Genomic DNA, 8,262 nt, shown 5'->3' on the forward strand with positions numbered 1-8,262 from the left:
AAGCCTATCCATAAAATTCAAAGTATGTTATACCACTCTTTGTCCATCAACATTAACCCATCTGTTCCCTTGCTCATCATACACCCCCGTGTATGGCAAGGGTTCTGGGGTAGTCTTATACATTCCCATACTGTGCTTCCCTATCCCAGAGCTGTTCCTGAAGAGATAGTCCTTGTCTTGTAGATATAAAGAATATCATTATCACAAAAGAGATCGTGCAAAGCCCATATCCTGCATAGCCAGCTAATCGAGAAACCCATCTATGCCTCAACGGCGGCCTATACCGGGCCATCTGCCATGGACCTCCAGGAAGCCTGGTCCCATAGGACACGCAGCTCCAGACTGGCAATAACGACGTATGTCATGTCACACAGACGACACTGGTGTCGGTGTGGCAATCCCCCAATCATTCCTGAGACCTGAGACCAGGTCCTGAGACCTCCTCACAGTGTCAAGCACCTACCTGACTTGTTGTTAATCGCTCTCCTCCGAAGTTTCTGAGAGCAGTCTCGTAAGGAGCTCGTGCACACGTACGAGGACATCCGAGTAAGGCAGATGGATTATCAGGTAGGTCTTTACCTTCTTCAGCGCGGACATGCCGGATGTTGTGGCAAAGTCCCCGGGGAAGACGCTCGTCCACGTGTCCAGGAGGGTGCAGAGGGTGCTGGTGGAAAGGGACAGACAGGGCACCCAGTAGCCTGGACTTTCCTTTGCCACCCCGCCCAAGACTCCGTGCATGTGAGACTGCAAAGGAGAGGCTATCCAGCCCTTAGCCATACAATGAGCAGGGCTGAGAGGTCCATGGGAGCAGGGAACTCCATACGCCCCATGCTCAGGCTCTAATGGAGCACAGCTGAGCGAGCCTTCACGCCATGGACTGAGATGAGTGTAGTAGAGTCTCAGAGGGCCACCGGAGGCCACAGGCTTTCCCCATATCCCCACTTGGCAAGGACCGTGCCCATGCAGTTCTTTTCATCCTCCAGTCAATGCTTAGACCTCAGTATGGTGTATGGTGGTAGAAACGTGGAGTGTGAGCCCCAAGCATCGGCCATCGCTCACCCTTGGTACCCAAGGGAGCCCACCCTGCCTAGCCAAGGCCTTTCTTTCTCATGTTGTAAAGCTCACTTACTTCTTGAGCTGCTCATCCTCCTGGCAGCCGGGGCGGAAGCGTGCATACCTGGAGGAGATCAGGAAGGATGTTACCTGTAGAGTCCCAGTTCCCTACCTAAAAGACATCTGGGGAGCCTGCTGACTCCTGGAGCAGAATCAAAGTCGCAGGTTATTAGTTCACCTGCATTCTGTAGGTGCTTCAAATATGTTTGTGCTGTATGTCTACCCGGACATCTCAGTGGACACAGGTTCCCTCGGATTATCCTCCTCGGGTCTCCACTCAAGACCCATCTCTATCGGGTGCTCCAATATGAATTCTAGAACCTCGTTTACAATGGGAGAAGCGCTTTGACCAATGCTTCAGAAAAACTGGCCAAGGATAGAGAGCTTCCTGAAGGTGCAGAGGACACTCACACTCACACTCATTAGGGTCACAGCAGTCCCTAGAGCCCAACCTGGATATAGTAATGTCTGACTACATGCTGCTGGCTTCTGACAAGACTCTAGCAAATAGATAGGCTCAGAGAAAGGCAGAGGCTTCCCATATACGACAAGAGGATGTGAGGCCTCTGAGCTCGGAAGTGAGCACTCACCGCCTGAAGATGACATCCAACACCTGCTCGATGGTGGTATGAGCAGGGTAGGTGATCAGAAAAGCGATGAGATGCTCGCGGTCCCCGTTCTGAAGGGAAGTGATCAGGTCTTCGACCACTTTCTCCAGATCCCCGAAGTCTAAGATCTTAGGGTCCCCTGGGACTGAGTCCTTCTGATCCTTCAGCTGCTCCTGCGGGGCGGAGTCTCCTGGGTCCCCAGGGAAGGACTCAGTCAGGTCCCCGGGGGCAGGGTCCATCGGGTCCCCGGGGATGGACTCCGGCTGGCCTTCGTCTTCTGGGGCCATACGCATCGTATCCCCAGTGTCAGAGCCCATTGGTTCGCCAGGAGCGGCCTCAGGCTGGTCCTCCGGAGTGGAGTCCACTGGGTCCCCGCAGATGGATTCCGTCTGGTCCTCCTGGTCCGCAGGGGTGGAGCGCCTTGGGTCTGCAAGGGCTGACTCAGTTGGGTCCCCGGGGACGCAGTCTTGCTGGTCCAGCTGGTCCTCAGGTGTGGAGCCTATAGGGTCCCCAAGTACAGAACCAGTCGCGGGCCCGGGGATCCAGTCTGGCTGGTCCCCTGTGGTGGCGCCCATTGGGTCCCTGGGGCCAGACCCCGGCTTGTCTTCCCATGCTGAGCCCTTCGGGTCCCCGGGGACAGAATCAGTTGTGTTCCCGGGTACAGAGTCCTGTTGGTCCTCCCTGCTGGAGCCTATGGGGTCCCCAGGAAGGGAGCCCATCGGGTCTCTGGGGTGGGACTCCAGCTGTGCCTCAGGGGAGGAGACCATTGGGTCCCCGGAGAGGCACTTCTTCTGGTCCCTGGGGGCGGACTCAGTAAGGTCCCCGGGGGCTGACTCCTTCTGGTCCCCAGGGCAGCGGTTCTTCTGGTCTTCTGCCACCTGAGGAGAGATCAGGGTGGGTGGTTCAAACTGGCACAGGACTGCAATTCACGATTGGTTATTTACATTCCACGTTTTCCTGACCCCTTCACTCTGCCAAACACCAAGAGTGAAATTTGGGAAAACCGAGATTTCAGAGTGGTTACCTGGCCTATGTTGGTCTGTCTCTCGCTGCCCCTTCTCATCTGGCCGAATGGCCAGAGGTGCCGGCGCCAACAGCGAACCAGGCGTCTCCACGCACCTCCTAGGCCACGGCTTCTGGGTTTCTTTTTCCCATTACTAAAGCAGCAGCAACTCCACCAGCTACAGCAACTCATGACTAACTGTCACTCTTGTCTCAAGACAAGTGAGCCTTCTGGGCTGTCTGTAAGCAGTTGGCTGCCTGGTTGCAGGTTTCTGCATTGTGATGTCACTGTTAAGGAAGTGAGGTCACTCCTGGGGTCCCCATGCCTGAGTCTCCTCACACAGGGCTTTCCCAAAAGTCTCTTGGCCCCTTCCCTCCTTCCACGTGCACTACTTGACACAGATACAAAGGTGCTTCCTATTTCACTGCTCCTAGGGATGTCTGGGTACAGGCAGCACCTCGGCTTTACAATCTGAGCTCCTATTGTTGACCTGCATCTTGGGAAAGCACAAACTCCCAGGCTTGTTTGTGTATGTTTCATGGGTCATAGCTCTGGCCAGAAATGTAGCCCACTGCTGGGGTGCCAGGATACACAAGTGCAGCTTTGGGGTACCATGAAATGGAGGTGACAGTGGGAGTGGGGTTCAGGTTAGCCAACAAGTGATGGCTGCCACAACTGCAGTTAAGATGGAAAGAGCAGGCAGAGTCGGGATGCAGGAGACTGCAGGCCACTTCAAGTCTGGCATTATTTACTAGGTGACTTGCTATTTAGAGCCTTCTAGACCAGAGAGAAGTGCTCAAATTGATAAGCGCTTAGATACAAGTTCCCGTGACACTGGGGAATTTCAGACCGTTGTAGCTGTAGAAAGTTGGGGACTACAGACAAGATAAAGACAATAAAGTTGAATTCTACCACTCAGGTCTGTTGACCATTTTAATTTTCTGTAGTTGTTTATTCCCACTTTATATGTACACCTGATGCGTGCATGTTGACTTTACCCATTTTCTCTGGCCCCAAGCATCATGCAATATGGTGGTCTGCTTTTTCACTTTTATACCCTAAGCCCATTATTTTGAAATCCTCCAAGTCTCTATTTCATATGTCCAACATAATGATTGATATGTAATTACGGTGAATTGCAGCAGCTTGATGCCTGATCCTTTTGTAAAGTAAGATAGTTAAAGGTCTCTTTTATTTTCTTTTTTTCCATTTGATTCTACTCTGAAGGCAGTCATTCTTTTCCTTCCCACTGTGATGTGTAATTTGGGTATGTGCTGTCAGGGAGCAGGAAAATTAGACTTCTCACCAATTGGCCCACAACTTAGAACATGAAATATGTTTTGATTTGTCTAGTCCTTCCTACCCAATGATGATTCTGTTCTGTACTGTTTTATGTGGAAGGCACTTGCTGTGCCAGCAAGGCAAGTGTCGCTCTTCTGAGCGAGCAACGTCGGGATTAATATGCAACACAACTTCATGTTCTGCAGACAAGCCTTTTACTCCACTTTCTCACAAGTATATATCGCCCTCAGCAGGGGAGGCCAAATCAGCAATAACAGGAAGCTCATCACCATGACTCAATGGCTTAGGGGTAAACATACTTAGAAACATTGCTGAAAACAATAGATTGTTCCTGTTTTCAACCAACCTCAAGAGTGCAAAACAGATCAAGTGGGGGTGCGAAGGCCTGTGCTCTAGGGACCCAACAATTCCCCCCTTTATATTTTAAAAGCATGAGAGCCCCTGTCTTAGGACTCCCCCAGATAGAGACTCTTACCCATCTATGGGAGGCCTTAATCCCTGTCATAGGCGAGCTCTCTATACCAGGACAGTTGCCCGTCATAGGGATCCCTCATCACTTCTGCAGCATCTGCAGCCAGACTTGGGACACTTCCTGATTACCAGAAAAGTACCCGAGAAACACTTGTCAAGTGACAGTGTGCTATGTGGGATTGCCGCATAGAGTGTCAGAGAATCCAAAAACAGATAACCCCATTAGCAATATTAGTACAAGTGAGAGCATTCCAGACATTTGCTGGGCCCAGCCCCCAAGTTGGGCCATGACATTCTACTAACTGGATCCAGACACAGCAGGGACCCATGTGCTATTAATACTAACAATATGATAAGCTGTCTACAGGGTGAAATTCAAAAAGGAGAAATTCCAAGGGCCATCTAAACATGCAATCAACTGTTTAACCACATCAGAAGCATTTATAGCATTAGCAGGTATAACGTACAAAACGCTTGTTGCAGTAGTCAAAAGGAATCTACCTGTTCTTGCAAAAGCACAGTTTGTTGATTTAAATTTAAAAGTCCAAGTCCAATATGAGATTCCAGAGCATTCCGTGTCTGTAGGGACTCGCTAACCCTTCCAGACAGCTGATCCAGAGTCTCCACAGTCACAGCGATCTGCGAAATGGCAACTGCAACAACTGTAGCCACAGTGGCAGTGACAGCAATAGCAGCAACAATTGCAGCTGTTCGCCCGCTGTCGATAAAGGATGATCTCTTGATGTTCTTGAGACACCAGCACCGGCAGAGGAATCACAGCAGGCACTCGAACAATCAAAGCTCCATCAGAACTGTCCCAGCCATTACTCAGCTTGCAGATCCTGGAAGAACAGTTAAGAATATCGCCCCCCAAAGTGCCATTCCACGATACAAAGAAAAAATGGGGCAGGGACACAAGCAGAGGATCAAATAGTCATTGCGTCCAGTAATATAACAAATCAGGCTCTTGAGTGATACATTCTCCCCACATAACTGTGGGGTGGAGATTAAAATTGCTATCAGCATCCCAACACCAGAGAGCAGTTTGGGACCATAGGTATTATGCAATACTAACTGGCATTAAAAGTGGGGGGGGGTTCTCACCAGACTCCCCATCACTCATAATTCTGTTGTTGTTACCAGAGTCATTACCTGAAGTAGAAGAAGCATCACAATCTTCATCCTGGGTCACTGGCCTTACACACCGCTCTGGCACCCAAATTGGTTTATCAACTCCTGGAGGAAAAACACATACAAACCCCCTCACCTTTGCCAACAAGGGGGTTGGTTCCATCCATCTTCCTGTTTGCAGATCTTTCCAGCGAACCCATCCTAGGCTCTGAGCCCTAACTTGTGTATGGCATTCCATAGGCGAGCGCCCTTCAACATCCACAGTCAAAAAATTTAAAATAAAGAGAATGGTGGATAATTGAGTTGCTGGGTAGAATATGAACTCCCCCCCCATTTTAATTTTTGAAAATATTGCTTGAGGGTCTGATTGGCTCTTTCCATGATTGCTTTGACCCATTGGGTTATATGGGATGCCTGTTTTTTGGGAAATTTCACAGAATGAACAGAAGGATGAAAATTTTTTGCTGATATATGCTGGGCCATTATCTGTCTTAATAACCTCAGGTTTGCCCATATAGGCAAAAGCAGATAGGCAGTGTGCAATGGCATCTTTTGCTCGTTCTCCTGAATGCAAGGATGCAAAAATTACTCCTGAAAAGGTATCTACTGACACATGGACAAACTTAAGTTTCCCTGCAGCAGGCAGGTGTGTAACATCCATCTGCCATAACTGATTTGGTCGTAATCCTCGTGGGTTAACTTCTAAACTGGGGCTGCTTAGGAAAGGAGCACACTGAGGACAAGATGCTGTAATGGCTTGTGCTACTTCTCGCGGGCATCGGGTACGATGCCGAAGAGAGCGCGCATTAAGGTGAAATTTATCATGTATTTCTTGGGCGTGGTCAGAAGTAAAGCAAACACGTGTATTTTTATCAGCTAAATCATTACTTGCTGACAATGGCCCAGGCAGCTGGGTATGACTGCGGATATGTCCGACAAACAAAGGCTCAGTTCCCTGCCAAAACAAATGCTGAACACAGCTGAGCAAATGATGGACCTTAGAGGTAGGTGATATATAGGCAGATGTCTCCAATGGCTTAAAGATATGGGCCATATACACACTATCAGTATACAAATTTACAAGTTCCCCAGGGAAGAGCTGGAGTGAAATGAGGCAGGCTGTTACCTCTGCAGCTTGGGCTGATACATCCCCCACAGGATGTTTCCATACTTTTCCTCCAGAAACCACTACTGCATTCCCTTTAGGGGAAGCATCTGTAAAGACAGCACAAGCTGAGGGTATGGGAGATTCTTTAATCACTCGGGGGAATATAATGGGATGATTCTTAAATAGGACCATTAAAGGATGCTGAAGATAATGAGAATCAAAACTTCCAGAAAAGGAGACGAGAAAAAGGGTCCACTCATCATGGTACTGCTGTAAATGTACTAGCTGGTCCTTAGTATAAAGTGTTATAATCTTGTCAGAGTACTTCCCAAATGTCTGGGTAGCAACCTTCTTAGCTTTCCAAAGTAAATGTAATATAGCTTCATAGTATGGGGTGACTACCCTCACTGGAGAGGCAGGCATGTGTACCCATAAAATAGGCCCATCCTGCCAAAAGACTCCTATAGGGGCAAAGTTGGAAGCAAGAACTACAAAATTTAATGATTGATCATAATTAATCTGCTGGAGATGGACCCTTTCAATGTTGTCCAGAAGAAGCCTTAAGGCCTGTCTGGCCACAGGCGTCAATACTCGGGGAGAAGTTGGGTCAGGATCTCCCAAGAGCATATCATACAATGGTCTTAAGTCACCTGTTTTGATTGCTAGGGAGGTGTGTATCCACTGTATGTCTCCCAGTAACTGCTGCCAATCATGTAAGGTTTTAAGATGAGAGGTGTCAATAGTTAATTTTTTTGGTTTAATTCCATCCATGGCCAATTGGTACCCAAGGTAGGAATATGGGACTTGCATTTGAACCTTCTCAGGAGCTATGATCAGCCCCACCTTCTCTAAATCCTGTTGCATTTGAGTATAAGCCCTGAGCAGTTGATCTTGATCAGGCCCTGCTATTAATAAATCATCCATATAATGAACAATATATAACTGTGGAAACTGCCAGCGGACAGGCTCCAAGCCAGCAGCAACATAAGTTTGACATATGGTAGGACTATTTTTCATGCCCTGTGGGAGTATAATCCAATGGAATCGCAAAGCTGGTTCCTTAAAAATAACTGAAGGGAGGCTAAAAACAAAACGAGGGCAATCCTGTTTGGCTAGAGGAATACTAAAAAAGCAATCCTTCAAATCCACTATAACTATATGCCAGCCCCGGGGTATGGCTGAAGCGAAGGGAAATCCCTGCTGAAGAGGACCCATAGGCTGCATCACCTCATTGACAGCCCTGAGGTCCTGTAATAGTCCCCATTTTCCAGATTTCTTTTTAATGATAAATATGGGTGTATTCCAAGGGGAAGTAGAGGGGACAATGTGCCCAGCCTGCAGCTGATGTTGGGCCAAGGCATGAGCCTGCAATTTCTCTTGAGTCAAGGGCCACTGTTCCACCCAAACTGGATCATCAGATTTCCAAGTTATAGGAATTGGGGCAGGCATGGGAACAGTGACCCTAACTAAAAATGGCCTAGACCACTTTGGTCTCCCAGCAGTTTGGTAATTTGTTTATCTGGTGT

The sequence above is a fragment of the Microtus oregoni genome, unplaced genomic scaffold (assembly GCF_018167655.1).
Source record: "Microtus oregoni isolate MIOR12 unplaced genomic scaffold, Mior012 000010F_ref0000083, whole genome shotgun sequence".
In the NCBI taxonomy this organism is placed as follows: Eukaryota; Metazoa; Chordata; class Mammalia; order Rodentia; family Cricetidae; genus Microtus; species Microtus oregoni.